The sequence below is a fragment of the Diceros bicornis genome, chromosome 1, assembly GCF_020826845.1.
Source record: "Diceros bicornis minor isolate mBicDic1 chromosome 1, mDicBic1.mat.cur, whole genome shotgun sequence".
Lineage (NCBI taxonomy): Eukaryota > Metazoa > Chordata > Mammalia > Perissodactyla > Rhinocerotidae > Diceros > Diceros bicornis.
In genome coordinates this window covers 33,312,107-33,335,755 of record NC_080740.1, presented here as the reverse complement: position 1 = coordinate 33,335,755, position 23,649 = coordinate 33,312,107, and positions in this window count along the sequence as shown.

The following is a 23,649-nucleotide window of genomic DNA, read 5'->3' as shown; positions in this document are numbered from 1 at the left end:
CAATTAACAAACACAGGTGGCTTAATCCAAGAAAAAACATTTGCAAGCTCAGGAATAAGTGTTCTCAAGAAATCTCATTGATCAACTTCCTCTCTAATGTCCTCCAGTACTTTTCCACTAGCCCACTCCCAGGGTTTAAAACACCCTGCCTTTTGTTTCAGGGAAGCTAAGTATCCAGACTTGCTCTGGGCTCTCTGCCCTATTGCTGGCAATAGTGTCAAAATAAAATCAACTTCTGTCTACTCATCTTGCCTGGTGCCATTTTTTTCTTTAACAGACTCCACTCTTGTTTTGGAGCCTTCCTCTTGACCATGAGTGCCTCTGTCAACATCTAGTCTAGTGCAGTTTGCAAAACCTTCAAGAGGTAATGAATTGCAAGATGATGAAACTTGCAATGGAGGTGAGATTCAGGGAAGTCCATCTACTCTTGGAGCCCTTTAAGGTCTGCTACAGAATGGCTATCCCCATATATCTTCCTCTTGTCACTCTACCTCCTGCTGACCTCTCAGGGGTAAATTGGTGTAGCAAAGTATAGTGGTAATGGCATATCTGTTCACACCTCCTTGTATGCATGGCCTTTTGCAATGTGACTTTGTCACTTGTCCTATCAAGAGATGTAGTCTTTTTCTCCAACTCTTGAATCTAAGCTTAGTCTTATGTCTTGCTTTAGTTAATGGGATGTTGACCAACATGCCAGAAGCAGAATCTTCAAAAGTGTGCATTGGGGCTTGCCCTGTCTTGCTTGCTACTGGGATCCATACAGCCTCCAATGAGGAGCCGCATGGAGAGATCCCAGCCAGCGCAGCTTCCCCAGCTGAGTTCCTAAACATGTGAGTGAGGTCATCCTAGCCCCAGCTAACCTATCACAGCCCAGAACATCTAGCCAGCCTACAGAATCATGCTAAATGATAAATATTTATTGTTTTAAGCATCTGAGTTTCATTTGTTTTTAATATAGCAAAAGCTGATAGCATCAGGATGTTACATTTACTGAAAAAGCATGAATGAGTTTCCAACCTTGAGAAATTAACTGGAGAAGGGAGGGCATCCAAGAAAACATTCCTTCATCATGGTGAGTCTCAAACCTGAAATGTTAGCTGGAATTTCCAAGGTTTTTTTTTTTTTGTGAGGGAGATCAGCCCTGAGCTAACATCCGTGCTAATCCTCCTCTTTTTGCTGAGGAAGACCAGCTCTGAGCTAACATCTATTGCCAATCCTCCTCCTTTTTTCCCCCAAAGCCCCAGTAGATAGTTGTATGTCATAGTGGCACATCTTTCTAGTTGCTGTATGTGGGACGCGGCCTCAGCATGGCCAGAGAAGGGGTGCCTCGGTGCACTCCCGGGATCCGAACCCGGGCCACCAGTAGCGGAGCGCGCGCACTTAACCGCTAAGCCACAGGGCCGGCCCCTCCAAGTTTTTTAAGGTAATTCAGAACCTCGTGGAAATCAATCTCTCTGTAGGACTAAAAGTATCTTAGCTTTGAACACTTTTTTCATTCTTACTAGACTTGAAAGCATGCCTATTGATCTAGCAAGAGCAATTTGCCAATAATTAGGCTGGCAAGTCAGGTTTAGGATTGTTACCAAAAGGGTGGGTGAGGGGCCCCTTTAGTTCACAGCAGCCACAGCCCTAACGAGAGAAAACAGATAAGGAAGCAGCAACTGAAAATGACTCTGTTCCCTAAAATATAAGTGAGATTAAACTCTATCACAGAAAAATAACTTCCAAGCAAAAAGTCACCCATTCTGTACTCAATGCCATTTTCAAAAAAGAAACGGCCTTTAAGTCGAGCTCCCCTCCTAAGAGATCCTGCGGTGCTCTTATATTCTTTTCACACGGCACTGTCTTCTTCTGCTTCTCTTTTTTGGTCTTCCATGAGTATAAACAATACACGCTTGTCCATCTCTCCCATTAGACTTGAAGTTCCTTGAGGTCAGCGTCTAAGGTTTTATCTCCTACAGCACAAGGCACGGAAAAGGTGCTCAGTAAATGCTTGTGACGTAAATGAATGGAAGAGGGCACATTCTGTGCAAGACAGGGACTCATATCCAGATGACTCTGTCCCCAAGGCCTGAACAGGGAGCTTAGCAAAAAATGGCCACCTTCTTTGCATTAATAAAGTTTATATTACAAAAAGCTACATAATTCATGACAATGTGTCACTTTTTAGTGAGGTTGCCTGAAACTTCACCAGAAATCATGACACTTGATACGTCTATCATAGGTTTTCTTTTGAGCAAATTCCAGATAGTATTTGTTACTTGCATCCTTTCTTTTTTGTTTGGAAGACCAGTAGGCCTGAGCAGGGGACAGACTTCCATGGAGTGCCAAGACAATATTCTCTTCCTGAGATAGCACGTGCCAAGCAAGTGGCATCTTAAGGTAAATATTTTTGGGAAGCTCAAACTAATTAGAAACGGCATTTTTTTTTTTTTATTCTACTGGTTAATATGGAGAGATTATTTTTACTGTTTTAGTTGCTTATGCCCCTAAAAAGAAAAAACTTATCCCTTACCTTATAAAATATTTATTGTTTTATATTTTAAAAGAAAGAACCAAATCAATTCTATTTGAAAGGCACATTAAAAATGTAAGCACAAACCACAGGGCACATTTCACAGAAGATTGGAACTGCTAACAGTTTTTTTTCATCTACCAGAAGAAATCAAATGAAGCCCGTTTGCCCCTGGGGTTTTAAACATCATTACAATTCATCTTAATAATGAAGTTAAAATTAACTGAAAGAAGGCAAAATGGAAAAAAAATCCCTCACATCACTAACATGGGTTTATTCATGGGAAAATGGATAAAAGCAATATCCTTTGGGCATAGTTAAGAAAAAATCAAAATAACCAGTATATCGGTGACCCGTGATTGAAGCAGCACCTCAAACAGTCATTTTGTGTTTATGAAAGCATAAACTAATGCATAACACGAACATTTTACACCCATATATAAACATATGTTTGGAATACACACACACACACACTCACACACAATAAAAAATAAACGCAACCACCAAGAGATTTTTAAAACTATATTCAAAAATATTACAAACAGGGGCCGGCCCGGTGGCACAAGCGGTTGAGTGCGCGGGCTCCGCTGCGGCGGCCCGGGGTTCGCTGGCCCGGATCCCGGGCGCACACCGACGCACTGCTTGGCAAGCCATGCTGTGGCGGCGTCCCATATAAAGTGGAGGAAGATGGGCACAGATGTTAGCCCAGGGCCGTCTTCCTCAGCAAAAAAAAAAAAAGAGGAGGATTGGCAGATGTTAGCACAGGGCTGATCTCCTCACAAAAAAAAAAAAAAAAAATATTACAAACAAGACGATCTACTTATTATGGAATTCTGTTTCTGGTATCGCACATAACTAACCATAGGAACTCAGTTCTGCTTTACTTAAGCTTCCCAGATTGTCTTTGTGGAATCTTTCTATTGGGGAATGAAAAGACTGATGAAAAGGTCAAAAGAGGCATCTCCACTCCACAGGGCCCTCAAAATAGCTCCTAGAGCACTCTTACTTGGACTTTCATCCTTCCCCCCTGAGAGAAAGAACAAAACAGGCAGCTTGCTCCTTCGAAATGGACAGGGGATATTTTTTAAACCAATTAAATCCTTTTCAGAAAACCAAAGCTGTCACACTGGAGATATAATGATGGTAACAATAAGGGATTGCAGAGCCAAGTGACACACTAGAAGATGCTGTGTTTGCTTGGCTATCAGGTGGGAACACTGCTTACTCATTCACACTCTTCTATGGTAAAGTTTGGAATTCAATCATTTCTCTTCAAACAAGTAAATTATTTTGGTTTTGGTTGGAAAAAAAAAAAAACTGTTAGTTTCCAGAGGAGGTATGCAAAGTTCCAAATTACAGGACTGAAACTGTTGATTTTTTGTGTGTGTTTGTTTTTTGAGAGTGGAAGAGATAATTGACTTATAAACTTAATTTTTCTTCAGTGTCTGAGAAACCAAAGATAAAGAACAATGTAAATTAGGAAATAGAGAAAGCCCGAATTCTCATGGAGTTTTTACCTTATCAAGTAAACAATTCCAGAAAGGTTGAGGATGAAATCAAAACTATCCATTCCTAACATGGAGAGATCATTCTCTCGCTCTGTCTCTCATTAACCATCACCTCTAATTAATCAGAGTTTCCATCCTTTCATTCTGATTTCTTTAAATATTTAGCTTTTTTTTTTTACCTTATACTACATGCAGAATGATAATAAAGTATCAAAAAGTCATGATTAGCATATTATTTATGTTCCAAGATTTTACCATTGGTGACCTGGTAGTATAGTTAATTCTAAGTATGGTTTGAGGAAATACTCAAAAGGTTACATGCAACCTGTATAACTGGGTAATACATGCACAGAAATTAATACACACACAGAAATTTTCCCACAAAAATATATTTATACAATAAAACTAGAAATGACTTAGGTGGAGAAATGAACATGATTGAGGGGTTTGATAACTAAGTAAAGCTTTTAAATGATTTAATAATACCTTTCCATTAAAAAGATAAAGAATCGTAGAATCACAGTGAGTGAGCAGTACAGAATATGATAAGTGATGGAAAGCTATGGAATCAAAAAGTTCTAGTATGTATGCATAATGGTTTATATGTCACTCCCAAGTTAAGAACAAATAAAAAAAGGCACTTCATATCACACATTTGGTAACTTCATGGAACGTAATATATTCATTATATTTACACGTAAGAGGCAGTTTATAAAGCATAGCGATTAGGTGCCTAGTCACTGAATTCACACTGCTTGGTTTCAAATCTCAGTTCTTTGCTTCTAGCTCTGTGAACTTGCACAGATTTATACTGTTTCTTGACATCAGTTTTATTTTTAAAATGGAGATAATTCTATCAGTTAGTGTCCAATGAATAGGAAAAGTTTAAAATAAAGAATTGATTATGGTAGGGGATTGGAGTAAGGAAGAAATGGCTAATAAAAAGCATAAGGACTCTAAAGAACATAGGGATAGCAGTTACAAGAAACAGACTTCAGGCTGAGATTGAGCACCCAAGAAAGCAGCTGCCCCAGGCTGAGATCCAGACCTCATTAGAGAGGACACAACCATGGCTCACTGGATGGCAGAGAGGTTGCTGTGGTCCCTCACTAGTGGAACTTGCTGAAAATCCACCCTCTGCAATTTACCAAAAGCTTACCCTTTAGGATTCCAAGGAAACCTGATCACAAATACTTCTCTCAATGAGGACACTCCACTATAAAACTGCACCAAGGGAAAGCCAGGGGACCCTGATGGCCACCAGGTGCTGGAGAAGACAAACATGCTTCAGGAACCTGCCTAGTGAGCACACTGGAATCAGGATGGAAAACCCCTTTCTCTTGCAATGTTTTTCCAGTGCCCCCTACTGACAAACCTTAACATCGTCCCAGCTGGCAAGGGAAAAATATTTAAAGGGCCCAGATCCATTTTCACAGGGCGGAAATTAAGGTTGAATTTGGAGCTGAGAGGCAATAAACTCATAACAGGCACATTAGTAATAGTAGAGTTGTTGATAGTATTAAGCATGACAGTCCCTGTAAAACTCTTAGCACAGATCTTGTGGCATAGTAAGTACATCTTTCATTCCTTCAACAAATATTTAAGGGGCACCTGCTCTGTTCCAGGTACTGTGCAAAGTACCCGGGATTCAATGCTGAAAAAAATCGACACAGCTCCTGTTTCAAAGAAGAGAAATAAGAGCTGTAAAACTTTACCTTTTAAAATGCTTTAGATAATAGCAGATCCATAATGTCTGCTAATTAAATTAATTAATTTAATTAATCTCTAATTAAATTGAATTTGTGTGTATGTGTGTACATATTGTTCTGATACAATACCATAATTGTCCTTTTCCTGAGTTTTTATCTTTCCTGTGCCTGCCTGAGTCCTTAATGCTAGGAGATATACAAGGAAGACATAAGGAACAGAGTACATTCATATATACTGACTGGATCTTCATCACAGCTTGAAGTTCTTATTGCCACTAAGCTCCACCTGTCTGGATCGTGGAAAACAAGAAAGGATGGTCAAGTAGTTAATGGGTGAAAAGACCAACAGGCCTGCTTTAAGAGAAGATCATGAACATTATGTACAGCTTTAGAGACGTGTGGACTCTTCATTATCATTCATTCTTTTCTCTTAGGTACTGCTCATATCTCTTGAGGATTAGAGTCAGAAATTTAAAGGAGTAACTGTAAACACTGTCAGGCTTCCATGTTTAAAGTTATCAAGAAAATTCAATGCTCAGCTATAGGCCCTAACATCCAAGCTTGCCTTTTCTGTTAGTGTCAGATGGCATATAATAAGAAAACCGTATCTGAAAGTCACAACTGGAAGATAAGCTACATTTTACAATGGCATTGTTGTGGGCATTTAGCCAACAAATTTTTGAGTTTTTGCTATGAAGCAGGCACTGTATTCAACATTGGAGATTACATGGTGAGCAAAAACTTAAGTGCCTTAGAGTCTTGGGGATGAGAAACACAATTAACGTAATGATCATGCTAATGATCTTAGGAATACCATCCCATAGGAGTATGCAATAAATAAACAAACCAGAGTGGGCAATCAGGGAAGAGATTCCTGAAAAAGCGGTACTTTGAGAAGAGTGAGCAGCCATTAATGAGACAAAGACGGGAAGTGGGAATAAGAAGAAGAAAGTACTAGACAGAGGAGCAGCATGATTACAAGCCCTGTCTCGGGAGCCCTCATGACGTGGGCAAGGAACAGATGGACGACTACAGAGTGACGAGGAGAGAGTTCCATAATGAAGGCAGAGACGTTGACGGGGTGCAGTCACATAAAGCCTCGCAGGCTGAGCAGATGAATTAGTCACTATGTAAATAGAAATGTGACAAAGAAAAAACATTTGCAGGTTTTAAGTATCTGTGTGTGGATGCAGTATGGAGAACAGAATGGAAAAAACCCAGAGTGGATGCACAGAATTCAAAGGAAGAGAGTATTACAGAAAGGAGTCACCAACCATGTCGCATGCCCCTGGGAGGTCAAATGAGATGAAGATTAAATAATGTCTATAGAATTTTAAGATGCTGACTTCAATGAGAGCCACTCTGGCAGAGTTTGGAGAAGAGAATGCAGGTTAAAGTGGTTTACATGTGAGCTGGAAGTAGAGAAGTGAAGAAAGTAGGTATAGACAATTCTTTCAAGAATTCTGGCTGTTTCAATGTAAGGAGAGAGAGGAGGGGGACAAAGGATCTCTCTGTCGTCTTTTTCATAAGGGTACTAATCCTATTCATGAGGGCCCCACCCTCATGACCTAACCACCTCCGAAAGGCTGCACCCCCTAATACCATCACATTGAGCATTACAATTTCAACATATGAATTTTAGGGTATACATTCAGATCATAGCAGGCACCAATTTGTTTTCAGTATTTTTTAAAACTCTGAAATAGAGATCATTTCACCTCCATTAATGAAATGAATCAGGATTTTAAGCCCCCTGAGGGCAGAAGCTATGTCTTCATACAATTTGAACTCAAAAAATTCTTGTTGAATTTTTGCAGAATGCAAGAGTTGGTGCAAAAATGAAAAATTGGATAATGAAATCTTCAGTCCAAATGGGCCTTCAAAAGCCCATCCATTCAAGTCCTCTGTCCCAAGTTGCCAGTAATTAATGTATGATACTAAGGGAGAGTGTGCAGATTTTTAGCAATAACTAATAACATCCTAAAGAAGTCAGTACTTGGAGCATTCTTACATAGTCTAGAAGTTTCTTCACTAACAAGGAACTTTTCCTCTTCTCAAATATGTAACAGTCCCTCCTCACTCTTTGCTGTTGACTTCTCTTCTTACTTACCTGAAAAGAAATAGCACTACCAGAAGAAAAAGACTTCCTTTCCCAGTGTTACATCTATAACCAATAGAGATCTGAAGCCATAGACTCCGCCTACCTACTATTTCAATTTTTGACCTGTCCATGCTCCTTTTCTGAGGCCAATTCTGCAAAATATGCACTGGGTCCCACTCTCTCTCACCTACTCAACAAATGTGTTTCCTCTCCCTCCCACATTATAATCCCGCTCCTCTTTGCAAGACCTTTTCTAATAACATACAAACATGCTATAGCACTTGCTATTTTTTTAAAAGTCTCTCTGATGCCCTCATACATTTTATCAGCTGCTCTTCTTTGCAGCAAGAATCTCTGAAAGAGCTGGCTGCAGATACTCACTGTCTTCACTTCCTGATCCCAAATTTTCTCTTTAACACTGATCCCGCCACTACATTGAACTTCCTTTTGTGGTAGTCACAATGACGGCATCTTGCCAAATGCAGTGATCACTTCGCCTCGATTTTTCTGATCCTCCCAATACAGTAATATTTGACATAGGGAACACGTTTTCCTTCTTGAAAAACTTTCTTCATGTGGCCTCAAGAATATCAAGTTCAGGTGGAAGTTTCCATATTCACTGACTATCTTTGATGACTCCTCTTTCTCTTAATGTTAGAGTGTCCTAAAACTTAATCCTAAAATGTTTATTCTCTATCTAAATAATCTCAACCAATTCAATGACTTTAAACATTATATATATACTGATGACCTCCATATGTTTATCATTCTTCTCTGGGTTCCAAACTCAGTTATATAACTACTTACTTTATATTTAAATATCTGGTAGGAAGTTTAAAAAGAGAATTCTCGATTTCTCACACCTGAACCACAAATCTGCCCATCCCCATGACTTCCTCATTTCAGGAACTGGCACTATCCTTCCCACTTGCTAATGCCAAAACTTGATAGTCATCTTTGATTTTTCTCTTTTCTCGTCATCCCATGTCTAATCCATCAGCAACTCTTGTTGACCCTATCTTCACAATCTATCCTGAGTCCAACAGTGTCTCTCCACCTCCACTTATATCTCTCTAGTCCAAGGAACCAGCATTTTCTGGCTGCTCTACTTTAATAGTCATCTAACTGGACTTCTAGCTTCTACTCTTTCCTTCTGCAGTTTATTGTCCACATGAAGGCTAACACGAGCTTTTCAAAGTTACCTCATGCTCCGTAGCAGAGAATAGCTAGTTGTTCAAACATCTAGCTTTTCTTCTTCTTGCTTTCAAAACTAGAGTACATTATACAGTTAGGTTTGGTCATATAACTCCTCTTTAGCCAATGAAATGTGAGGGGAAGTGATATTTACCACTGCCAAGTCTAACCTCAAACCCTTCCAAGTACGATTCCCAATTATCCTTCCCCTTCTGCTAGCTTGATGCAGCAAACATGCAACTTGCCTCCAGATGGAATAAGGCTGGGTCTCTGAACCACTCTCTGAGGCAGAGTTATCCACTGACCAGGAATACATGTACTGTGTTTGATATAAAAGGGAAATAATCCTATATTGCTTTTGTGCCTTTGTATATTTTTGGATTTGTTTGTAACAATAGCTAGAATTACCCTAGTTAGTACTTTCTCTAATACAAAACTCTCCAATGGCTTCCCATTACATTTAGAATAAATTTAAACTTCTTTCCATGCCCTTTGAGACCTGGGCCTTGGACAATTTTATGATTTCATCTCCGCCTCGTTCATTTCCCTCTACCCACACTAGCTTCTTGTTATTTCTAGAACACACCAAATTAACTCCTATCCCAGGAACCTCACGTTTACTTTTCCCTCTGCCTGGAATGCCCTACTCTCAGATATTCATGTCTGTTCAAATTTCAATTTCAAGATTCTCTTCTTAAGAGAATCTTACCTCATATCCCATAAAATATGGCATTTCTATACCTCTATCATTTTTTCTGTCTTATCTTCATGGCCCTTTTATCTACTTGTAACTATGTCAATTATTTATTGGCTTATTACCTTACTCTCTATAACTCCTACTACAATGTCAGCTCCATGAGTACAGGAATTTTTTTTTCCTTTCACTATTGAATCCTGGCTAATTCCAGTAGTGCCTAAAATCAATATTGGTTGGACTAATGAATGAAAGCAAGGTGGATGGATGGATGGATGGAATAATAAACAGAGAATTCCTTTGTGGTAGGCTATTTCTAAAGAGACCCTCAATGATCCCTGCCTCCTGGTAGCTATAGCTTTGTGTAGTTCCCTCCCCTCGAGCAACTTGCTTCTAACCAGTAGATGTAACAATGTTGAAGGGATATCTCTTCCATGATTAGGTTATATGAGAATGTGACTTCCCTATTGCTAGGAGATGCTCTCTGTTGATTCTTTTGGCTTGCACACTTTGATGAAGCAAGCTGCCATATGGCAAGTAACTATGGGTAGCCACTAGTCAACAGTTAGATGGGAACTGAGGCCTTCAGTCCAACAACTGATGAGAAACTGAATTCTGACATATGAGATCGAAAATGGATCCTTCCCTAGTAAAGCCTTCAGATGAGACATCAGCTCTGGGCAACACATTGATGGCAGCCTTGTGACATGCTGAGCAGAGAGCCCAGTGAAGCCATGCCTAGGTCCTGACCCATAGAACTTGTGAGGGAAGACATGCATGATATTTCGAGCTGCTGAGTTTGTGGCAATCTGTTACACAAAAACCAATAACTAATACACACTTGTAGAGCAGCTGTTCTGGGTAGAGCAAAAAGAAAATAAAGGAAAATCTTCTTTTTTCTTGTAAAATCAAATAGAATAAAAGAAAACTAAAGAAGTGTGTTGCTTTCTTGGATGCCTGATGCCCTAAAATATAATCTGGTATCTATGCACTGTGTCCTCTAGTTTTACTTTCAGATTTTGTAGGAAACAGATAAGAGTAAAATTCTTACATTCTTACCATTCTCATAGTCATCCTGGATGCACAATGTCAGAACAAAAACACTGCTGTATTTTCCCTTCACTCAGATAGCAATAGCATCTATGAGCACAAACATTAAGGCTTTCCCTCTGAGAAACTATCATTTATCAGATGACTGGCTCCACTTCTTCCATTCTTTCTTGAAACTAATATGAAGAAAAAATAGAAAGTTAAAGTTATTTTGTTCTTGTTGCTTATATCCTTACTAGATCAGTAAGGAAACTTTAGGGGGAGACATATCATGGAAACTGTAGCTTTTGTTTCAAATATATTGATGAGGTTTAGTCTAATTGTGCACTTATAAAATATTTTATTCCAGCAGTTGAGAGTTACAATAAAAACTCTTGATTCAAAAGGTTTTGTTCCTTCTGTGTTAGAATATTCCAAAGATAAAAATAAATCTCTGCTCTGGAAACAGAGAATGATATCAAAAATTGAATTAAATGGGAAAGTAGTGACATATTTTCACTCTGAAATAAATGTGTGAGACTAGCTGACAACAGGGAAGCTAGTTCAGATTCTCACTCCTCTAGTGGTGTGGTTTACTGCAAAGTCTAATAGGCATTTAGCCACCTGACTAAGGCAGGAAGAGAGGGTCTGCAGCCCCTAATGCCTGCATCTGTGGGAATGCAGTGAAGCAGCTAAAATTATCATTGAAGTGTTGAGGCTGGTGTCAAATTTGGGGATTTTTTTTTCTTTCAAAGGAAAGAAAAATAGATAACTTTTGGCTCAAAGGGCCCAATGACTGAATGTTAGAAAGTAAAAATAACCTCTGATAACATGAATAAGGATTATCAAAATAGCTATATCTGCACAAAACTTGGAAGTTCTCATTTCTCAAAATCAAATATCCATTGGAGATTTTAAATCGTTTGCATTTTGCTGTTATCAAGAAGAATAAAGTCTAACACCTGTGTCTTCAAGTGAACCATCAGACAGCGACTTAGGTTTAGAAAACATAATGTCACATCAGCACAGTGCAGGAGTAATATCAGTGCTTTGGTGCCTAGAGGAAAAAGAGTCTACTCAAAAAAGTGTAAATTACTTTTGATTTTTCATTTGGTATTGGAATTTTTAGTCTTTACGTAATTGATTGCACATACAACCAAAGGAAGGAAAAAGCACCAACTAAATGGGTGTTTTTATCCATTCATGTAATTCGTGTAGGTACAGTGGACTTGCCAATAAATTAGTCAGCAAAAGTTACACTTTCTCAAGAGAAGAAAAACCATGAACATCAGCACCTATTCAATCCCAATCCAGATCCACGGAAATGAAAGGAAGGAATGTTAGGAATTAAGCTCTATTGGAATCCATTCTATCTACAGGGTGAAAAGCAAGGATAGAAGGAATATTTCATCTAATAAAGATTAATGTGAGAACTCTTTTGAGTAATAACTGCATTGCTTCCTTCCAGAGCTAATTATGCCTTTGAATCACATTCTGAAAGGAAGACATAAAGTTACTGTCAGCAAATACTTATTTTAATTGCTTAATAGTGAACACGTCTTCTTTAGCTGATTGGGTTATTTTTCTGTGAGGTACACAAATCCCTCTGTCCTCAGTAGAATGTTGAAGATGAACAATGTTATTCCTTTGGAAGAAAGATTTGGAATATTGTAATTATTGACATCACATTGTTTTTATGAAAAGATAATTTTAAATCGAATTTATTTTGACCATTAAATTATTCTATAGAGTTTTTGAATGGACCAATGCTCAGGAGTTAATCCACAGCTGTACTCTGTGTCCTCACATAAAATGAAAAAAGGTTTTCTGTAACCTTATTTCTATATACCCATACAGATAGCTGACATGATGGGAGTGCTGAGATTGTCTTATCATCCAATCTACTTGTCCTTCCAAGAAAATATATGCACATATTAATATCTCTTATAAAAGAGATTGATATCTTCTAACTACTCAGTGGTATACCAAGGTAGAAATGATGAAAATGGGTTATCTGGCAGGGTGGAGTACTTTATTACTGAAATAGTTTAAAATCGATGGCTCATAGTGATAAATTATAATCCAACTTTTAGTAAGTGTTATTATTTTTTTAAATTCTCCTCAGGCAATGTCTCCACCCACGCAACTGCATCTGGGGCAGACCACTTCACCGCCACCATCTTGGTATATCACTTGGTATAACCACTTGATGAGCATAATCATATTGAATTCTCTCAGCTAAGGAAAGAAAACTCAGAAGTAAGTAACTTGCCTTACACAGTTAGTTACTCAACTAGTTAAAGAAGTTACTCAACTTATTCAACCAGCAACTGGCAGAGCCAGGCTTAACACCAATTATAACCAAGAGCTTCCTAATGCCAAAGCCCATATATAAACCACTAGTTATGCTACTCAAATGAGGAATCTGAGTCTTCCAACTATCACCTCCTTCTTTGTTCCTTAAATGTCACATTCCCAGTATGGGAGTACTTAGGCTGATAAAAGGCTGACAGAAATGATAATTGCACCCCAGCTTTCCTAGTGACAAGGGAAGTTTTCCTTATAATATATGAATCCTGCTGTAGAAAAGAGCCATATATGTGGGAGAGGGAAGTATTTTGGCCTCTCCTCCTCTGCCAAAGACAGAGCAGAGAGAGGAGAGTAAGTATGTACAAACACTGTATATATCATCAATCCCGCTACTCTACATGAAGAGTGCATCTTTCCTTAATTTGAAGAAAGTGTAGATCCCTCATCACCTAAATATCTCAGACTCAGTTTACTCTCCCTTCAAGTTAACAAAAGTTAGTAGGGAGTAAATTATAAATGAAAGAATACAGACGATTTTCTACTTACCTTATTGTCTATTGATTTCAAAATTAAACTCACTAACACATTTTTATAGTACAACAAGGATGAGATTAAATAACCCAGATTTTGAGAAATGTACTTGTAAAGACTTGTATAATTGCTTTGTCAGGCTGTAAACTAACCAGACCACTCCCGAGTGGGTGGTTTACCTAAAAAGAAATGGATGTTCTCACAGCCAATATTGTGGGAAGGATATGAAGAACAAAGTCTGAGACAGACGTAGAGAGAACCTGCTTCTTTCTCAGGGAATGAGGTTAATTTAGTTTGGACTCCTAGAAGTGGAAGTGCCTGGTGTGCTTACGGTGACGGTTACTGAGCTGCTCGAGTCACATAGAGCTATGCCGGCATGAAATAGGAAATTAGCTCTCTGACATCCCTAGGGCAGGCTTGGGCCTAGGTCTGCACAGTAGTTGAACCAGTTAATACATCACACAGCTAATTAAGCCAAGATGCTGACCACTGGAATTCCCCTTGGTAGCTTGTGTCATTGTCACTGCTATGAGATTTAGGATGCAGTTGCCTCATGTCTTCTATTAGATTTCCATAGTGTTTCTCAAGTTGAGCCCTATCCCCCCACAGTACTTTCCAATCGGATAGCTGGCTTTGATACATGAATTTCTGATCCTGAGGCCCACAAAGACGTTCAACAAATCTTAGACCTCAGCCTCTATTTGGGTCTCCATCTGCCTATAGCATAGCTACAGAAGATTCTCTGTCAAAAACTGGAGACCTATACAACCCCTTTGAAAAGATGTTTGATAGTATCTATTAAAAAGGAACATAAACACAATCTATGATCCAATAATCCTACTCCTAGCTACATATACCCCTAAAATGTGCACATACGTTCACAAAAGACTCTCACAATTATGTTCACAGCAACACTACCTGTAATAGCCAAAAGCTGGAAATAACGTAAATAGAATGGATATATAAAAGGTGTTATATACACACAATGGATTACTATATAGCAATATGAATGAATGAACTACAGCATGCAATAACATGGATGAGTCCCACAAACATAATAAGTGAGAAAAAAAGCAGATACAAAAGAATGTATATTGTATGATTTTGTTTTTATAACATACAAATACAGGTGAAACTACTATATGGTGTGAGAACTCATGATAATGGTTACCCTGACAGGGAGGGACAAATAGAGACTAGAAGGGGGCATAAAGAGGATTTCCTGGAGTGCTGGTAATATCCTGTTTATTGAGATAGGTCTTTCTGCTTGGGTTTGTTCAGTTTGTGAACATTCACGAAACTATAAGCTTATGAGATGTAGAATTTTCTTAATGTTACTATTAATGTTATAATGTTTGAATTAAAAAAGTATACTTAAAAATGATAAAATAATTGAGTCTTTTAAAAATTGGAACTCTGCCTTGCTCTTGCCAACATCCTTCTCTCCCATCCCAGGCCTCACCACCTTCTGCTTTTGGAGTCAAGAAAAGACTGATGGCAAGTCGTCTCTGTCCACCACAGATCATGACAGGTAGCCACAGAGAGGCATATGGACCACGGTTCTCACAGTGACCAAATCATTCAGTCAAATCTATTTTGAAAGAGGTAAGGAGCCAACCATATGAATTAAATGTGTCCATTACATGATTCTAGTATATGTAGATAAAATGTTCTAAAAAAATAATTAGAACCTGCAATATGTTTCTATTGTCTGCTTGGAATTTACTTTTTCTTGTTTGGTAATCATCATATCCTAAAATGTCCAGCAGTTTTTAAATACTTTTTTATCTCGTTTGCATGAATTAGGGATCCCATATGAGTGGAATGTGGACTCTAGGAGCCATGTTTTTAAGATCTAAGATCTTAAAACAGATCTAAGATCTAAGAAGAAAAGTAACACATAACATTTCTCTGAGTTTATCAGCTTCATTAATGAACAACTTACTCACTGCATTTAATAATGTCAAGTAATAATACAGCCCAGTAACGATGATTTCAATTGTTCAGGGTGACACCCATAGCTATATTTGTACCAATCTTTTGGGAAAAACTCATGAAAGTGATATAATATTGCTAGGTTGCCAGAGTCACTCCCATTCCTAACAAACCTGACAATTGAAAACTCTGAAGACACTTTAAATTTAGATTTGTTGGAATATAGATTTGGACAATATTTGATATATCGACATCCAATGGGAATTGTAAGTATCCTTTTAATCCTACCCCTTTCCAGGCCAGTCTCAGTGATGACTCCCACGTATATTATAAATAATGCTAGCACAAAAGAGTAACAAAACTCTTAAGGCAATAAATTGTCTACACTTGTTCTGAGAGAAGCTTTTATATTTCCAGTTACATACACATTCACTGAAGCACTTCTGCCCTTTGCTCAGAAAAGATACATTTCCAGATATATATCCCACAGATGACAAATAACAGATTTCACTTCACCTCCAATGTGATCTTTACCTTAAATTCCCTTTCTTTAATTAGCTTGAGGAATTTTTACGCAACCTTACAAACAAACGGTACCCTTCCTTTTCTTTTTTCTCCTCCCTCTCTCTTTTCCATAAACATTTATTGAATGCTCCCTATATGTCTGACATAGGCGATACAAAGATACAAATATCTCTGACCTGTACTACTGTAAATTTTACACCAATCTACTAATTTCTAAGTACTTGAGTTCCCTTGTTATCCTGGAACCTTACTGATTTTAGTTTCTGATAAGTAATCTCAGCTTCTTTTAAAACCCGGCTTTGCCACAGATTTTTTCCTGTTCTTACGGGCTGCAAGGGAAACAAAGGGTGAGCATTCCTCCATGATCTTTTTTCTTACTCAGAAAGTCTCTTTGACCACCCCCTTCTCATCCACTCCGCCCATGGACATTCATGGCCAGGTCGGTAAGGTGATTTCACTAGGAATCCCAAACTGTTGGAAAAAGCCATACTTCCTCCCAGAATCTCCAGAGCAATTTTTGTGCTGAGATTCTTCTGACAGTTATATTCCACAGATGAGGACTTAAGATGCAAGGCACAGAAAACTAACATTGACACACGGTGAATCTCAAACCACCTGAGTCCTACTTTGGGGCCACCCTGCTTAGTTCTAGAACATTTATGGGAATTTGTCATTTTAGAGATAATAGTGATGAGAAAAACAGCCTCTAATTTCTTCGTAACTATCAAATCATGAATAAATATGTTATAACTATCCCAACCGATTTTTCCCCAATCAATTTTCAACTTGAATTCATTTCAGGGTCAACACTGAGGGTCATTTTATATGCAGAAAATGTCCCTGAACTGAATTTATTGCCTCTCAGTCTCTCAACAGGCCTACTACTCCTGGATCAGAATTTCAATTGTACTAATTTTAAGGGCTACATTATTTGCTGGTTAGAAGGCTGGCAATTAACACTAATAGTATGTGAGTTGTGGCATAGCCTTAAATTCTTCCAGTAGATTGATACCTACCTTAAGGAAAAAGTAGTAGGGCTATCTTTTTTTTTTGACTTTAACAGCAGACATTTATTTTCTCACAGTTCTGCGAGATAGAATTCCAATATCAAGGTGTTGGCAGGGATGGTTCCTTCTAAGGCCTTTCTCCTTGGCTTGTAGATGGCCATCTTTTCCCTGTGTCTTCACATAGTCTTCTGTCTGTGTGTGTCTGTGTTCTAATCTCCTCTTCTTTTATTTTTATTGAGGTATAATTGACACATAACATTATATTAGTTTCAGATGTACAACATAATGATTCGATATTTGTATATACTGCAAAATGATCACCACAGTAAGTCTAGTTAACATCTGTCACCATAACTAGTTAAAAAAAATATTTTCGTTATGAGAACTTTTAAGATCTACTCTCTTAGCAACTTGCAAATATGCAATACAGTATTATTAACTATAATCACCATGCTGTATATTACATCCCCAGGACTTATACATTTTATAAGTGGAAGTTTGTACCTTTTGACCCTTCACCCATTTCACCCACCACTCCATTTCCCATCCCCCACTTCTGGCAACCACCAATCTGTTTTCTGTATCTATGAGTTTGGGTATTTTTGTTTTTGTTTTTTGTTTTAGATTCCACATATAAGTGAAATCATATGGTATTTGTCTTTCTCTGACTTATTTTCACTTAGTGTAATGCCTTCATGGTCCATCCATGTTATCTCAAATGGCAGGATTTCAGTCTTTTTTTGTGGTTGAATAATATTCCATTGTGTGTGTGTGTGTATATATATATATATACACACTACATTTTCTTTATCTATTCATCCATTGATGGACACTTAGGTTGTTTCCATGTCTTGGCTATTGTAAATAATGCTGCAATGAACAGGCAGGTGCATATATCTTTTTGAGTTAGTGTTTTTGTTTCCTTCAGATAAATACCCAGAAGTCGAATAGCTCTATTTTTAATTTTTTGAGGAACCTCCATACTGTTTTCCATAGTGGCTGTACCAATTTACATTCACACCAACAGTATAGAGGGGTTCCCTTTTATCCATATCCTTGCCAACACTTGTTATCTCTTATCTTTTTGATAATAGCCATTTAACAGGTATGAGCTGATATCTCATTGTGGTTTTGATTTGCATTTCCCTGATGATTAATGATGTTGAGCACCTTTTCATGTACCTATTGGCCATTTGCGTGTCTTCTTTGGATAAATGTCTATCCAGGTCCTTTGCCCATTTTTCAATCGGACTATTTGTTTTTTTGCTATTGAGTTGTATACGTTCTTTATATATTTTGGATAGTAACTCATTATCAGATATATGGTTTGCAATGGATGTGTGAACTAACCTAATTGTGGTAATCATTTCTCAATATATACATATATCAAATAATCATGCTGTATAACAAACTTACACAATCTTATATGTCAATTAAATCTCAGTAGTGCTGGAGAATAAAAGAAAAGAAATAGGAATATAGAACAAGCAGGGTAAATAGAATGCATTCTAAAAAATGGTAGATTTCAATTCAAATATATCAGCAATTATATTAGATATAAATGGACTAAGTTCTTCAATTATAATAAAAATAGATCAGACTAGATAAAGAAAATTACAACCTTATGCTATTACAAGGGACATCTAAAACATAAAGATACAAAAAATTTGAAAAGAAAAAAAAGACCCTACAAATACTAAGCAAAAGAAAAACTGATATAGCTAGATTAATACCAGAGAAATTAGACTATTATGAGAAAGCATTATTAGGGATACAGAGAAAGACTTCAAAATTATAACTTCAAGTTCCCAGAAAAATATTTATATCTATCTAAAATTATGCCCTCAAAATATGCAAAGTAAGAGTTAACAGAACTAATAAAATATGATCCAAATAAATGGAGAGAGAAAACATTTCATAGATTGAAACACTCAGTATTGTAAAGCCACTGATTTTTTCCAAACTGATGTAAAGAATTAATGCAATCTTATCCCAACAAGTATTTTCTGGAACTTCACAAGTGTATTTTAAATTTTATGTGGAAATGCAACCATTATCTGTAAATAGTGAATTTTATTTTATTTTTTTCCATCTCATCTTTTATTTGTCCATTCATGCCTTAATTTACTGGCTTTCACCTTCAGAATGATATTGACTAGAAGGAATTCTACTGGACCTCTTGACTTGATACTGGGATCAATATCATTAAAGTTGATGCATTTTTTAAAATTATTTTTTCAGAGTTAAGGGAGTTCTCTTCGAGTCATTGTTTTCTACATTTTTCCATAATGAATGTATAATACATTTTTTCAAAAGTGTTTTGTGCATCTTTTTAGGTTATATGAGTTTTCTTCTTTATTCTATTACTGTGATGAATTACATTGATTGGCTTTCATATATTACACCAAGCTTGTATTCTTAAAATAAAACCAAGTTAGTCATAGCATATTATCTTTTTTATGTATTGCTGGATATGATTTGATAACATGTTGTTTGAAAGTTTTGCATCTACGTTTTTGGGTGAAATTGACCTGTAATTTTTCTTTTAATGTCCCTGTCAGGTCAAGTTGATATCAAGATTTTCTAGCTTTATAAACTGAATTGGCAAATATTCTCCTTTTTGTTTGTCTCAGAATTTTGTTTCTTTTTCCTGTCTTTTTCTTTTGAGATTGGTGTTGTTTCTTAAATATTTAGTAGAAGAAAAGTATTCTAAAAGATCCCTCTATGAATATGATTTGTCTATTTTTCCTTTTAGTTTGTCAATGTTTGCTTTATACAACACACACATTTAAAATTATTATACCTTCCTGGTGAAATTAATATTAAATCATTACAAAATATCCCAACTTTTCCTTAATAATGTTTCTTGTTTTTTTCTGATATTAATTTAGCAAGACCAGCTTTCTTGTTAGCAATTGTATTATATATCTCTTCCTACCCTTTTTACTTTCAAACTTTCCGTAGCTTATATTTTAGTTGCATCACATGTAAGCAGCATATAGTTGATGTGCTCTAATCCAGTTTCACCATCTTTGTTTTCTGGTGGTTTCAGATAGTTCATTTACATTTAGTATCAAGACTGATACATTTACAATGAAATCTACATCTTATTAAGTGTTTTCTATTTGTCTTGCCTACACTGTGTTCCTATTTCTCTCCTTTTTTGCTTAAATTTGTATTAATTGTCTTTTAATATTCCATTTTCCTCAATACTGAGCCAGTGGTTGTACACTCTTTTACTATTCTTTCAGTGATTTCACTAGATTAAAAGACGCCTCCCATCCTTATCAAAGCCTAATGCTCCTTGACACTCTTGACCCTTTTCCAAGACAACTCAGGAAACTTACAAAAGTACTCTATATCTTTCCCCTCTTTACTTACATGTTCTTCTCATTACGTTTTTCAATTCTATACCTAAAGTGCCAATTGGCTTAATTTTTTTGCTTTTTATAGTAACATTCCTTGGATTCACCCTCATTGTTACCAGGTTTTGCCTCTTCATTCTTCCCGGCATCTCTGAACTTCCTTCCATCTGAAATCAAGTTTTGTTTTATTTTTTAATTCATGAAGAGTAAGCTTTACCAGAGGCTGATTTGCTGTGAAAGTATTGAAACTTAAGTTTCAGAAAACTTTACTGATGAGGACCCCTTCCAATGTGTTCACATGATTACATCACTGTTATAAAATTTGCACAAGATATTTAGCTGAAATGAGTTAAGACCACAGTCTTTTTACACTCATGTGTCTTCTCCATCAAACTTGCCTTCACCACAAATAGTACTTGATTGGATACAAGCTAAGGGAAAGCTGAGTTGTACATACATTTAGCTTGGATTTAGTGGAATGTATTTTGGTGATTCATTGTCACTTCTGTGTATAGCTAAACAATTTCTAGCCATCCTAGGATATTCCTAGAACCTGTTGTGTTGATTCACTTGGCATTATGACACAAAGATGGAGGACCAAGGTTGTAACACAACAAGAATACACCCTATGGTGCTCAGCATTGGGAGTATGTGGTTATGCAAAAGAAAAACACAAAAAGAAAGAAAGAAAAAGAGAAGATTGAAAAGTACAAAGCCCCTAGCTAGCAGGTGGGAAATTCTTTGATTCATCAGATATGTAAAATCATAAATGGAAGATTAGGTTCTATATGATGCTTAATAAAAACAAAATGTTTCTCTTATCAAGAATACATTCAACAATGGAACATTATAAATAAACAATATATACATTTTTTTTCTTGATGAGAATTGTGTGAAATAAAATGTTTCAGAATTCCTGTTTGTGAAGTGTAAACATGCAGTAGTACTAGAAATATCATGTTTATTGGTGTCTGATATTCTATGCATCTCAATAGAAAGGATCATATTTTAGAGTATTTGATGCATATTTTCCTGATAATATATAGTGGTTTAAATGAAACAGTAGGTAAAATTGGCCCAACAAAGAAACACAGAAATATTTAAAAGAAAGATTATAGACATGGTTAGTAGTTATTTAATTAAAATATATAATTTGGATTTAGGGATATTTGTGGAGGTTTTGGCTTTCTTAAAAGCATTTCTTTGTTATTTTTTTATTCTAATAAATATTTACTTTTTAACCTAACTTTGAACTCAAAATCTGAATTCTTTCTTTTAAAGAGGGACCCAACATTAACGAGTTCCAGGTTCCACAAACTCTCCCTTTAACGGTCTATTCAGTATTAACAAATACTCTGTTTTCATTTGAATGTAAATGTCTTTAATTCCTCATTTTCAAAGAAGATTTACTGGATTTTGAATTCGGTTTTGAACTATTTTAACCCTTTGAGGATATTTCTTTCTCCTGGTTTCCATTCTTTCTGTTGAAGTCAGTTGACATTCTGATTGTTGCATTTTTTTAGCTAAACTATCATTTTTTCCTGGCTGCTTTTAGGTTTTTACTTTTTCATTAGGTTTAGCAGTTTTACCATGCTATGATACGTCCTACTTATTGTAAATAGTGTCTTGAATCTGTCGCTTGGTGTCTTTCATCTTTTACAGAAAATTCCAAACAATTCTTTCTTTGTTATTGCTCGTCTCTACTCTCTCTGCTCCCTTCTGGAACCCCAGAATTGTAAATTTATTTTGGAATTTTTTATGCATCTCTATTTCTCTTGTACAATTTTTTATATTTTCTCTCTTTTTTGCCTCTGCATCCTTCATTCTGGATATTTCCATCTGAAATGACTTCCAATTCATTATTGTCCATTCAACTCAGAATAATATATTTTTAATTCACCCATTAAATTCCTAGACTTAGATATCATATTTTTTCAGTTATAAAAGTTCTGTAATTTGTTACCTTTCATTGTTTATAGTCCTCTTTCAAAATTCTCACCCTTATGTCCTTGAACATATCTAACAGGGTTATTTTAAAGTCTGTATCTGATTTTTCCATTATTTGTATCACCCATGATTCTGTGTATCACCATGATTCTTAGCTGCATTATGTTGTTCCTCTTGGGTTTGGGCCACATTTTCTGCTCTTCTTATATGTTTAGGTATTTTCTGTTGAAAATCACCCATTTCATATAAAAATAATAGGGACAATTTGAGGCTTAGTGTTATTTTTTTTCCATGGAGGAAATAATTTTTCCCCTGGCACAATGCTAGTGGTACTAGCAAATGAAGAGAACTTTAATTCTTTCAAGGAATAGAAGGATTCAAAGCAAGGCTTCACCCCTAAGAGGACAGGACTGTTTCCAGTTCACTCTTACCCTCCAGGTACAAATGTTCAGAGTTCCAACCAAAAAGTTGACCAAGGTCGCACCATCTTGGAAGGCCTTAAAGTCCAATTTTGTAATGCAAGCCTCATGAGCCTGTCAAAAACTCTTCTTAAGTGAAAAAGAAATAAGGATATTACAAAGAAGAAAGAAAGAAATAAAAATGCCCCCACTCAAGGCCTATAAGCTTAGCTATGTAGAAAATCCCAAGAAATCTACAAGAAAGCTCCTAGAATTACTGAGTTTAACAAAGCCACAGAATAAAAGGTCAGCACACAAAAATCAATCATATATACTAGCAATGTACAATTGAAAACAAATTTAAAACAATACCATTTATAGTTGTAACAAAAATTAAGTACTAATACTATAAACCTAATAAGACATATACAGGAGATCTATATTGAAAATTTTTAAATGCTGATAAAAGAAATAAAAGTCAATCTAAATAAATAGAGACATACCATAATCATGGATTAGAAGATACAACATAATAAAGCCATTAATTTTCTCCAAATTGATCTATAGATTTAATGGATTACCAATCAAAATCTTAAAAAATAATATTTTGTAGATATGAACAAACTGATTCTAAAATTTATATGAAAGGGCAAAGAAACTAGAAGAACTAAAACAATTTTGAAAAAGAAAACAGCTGTAGGAAGTGAATTTAACACTTACCAAAGACAGTTGTGATTGGTGAATGGTTAGCACACAAATCAATGGAACAGAAGAGAAAGTCCAGGAATATTTCCATACAAATATGGAATTCAATTTTTGACAAAGATATTTTAAAAAGCCATGGATAAATTAGTCTTTTCAACAAATGGTACTGGAGCAAT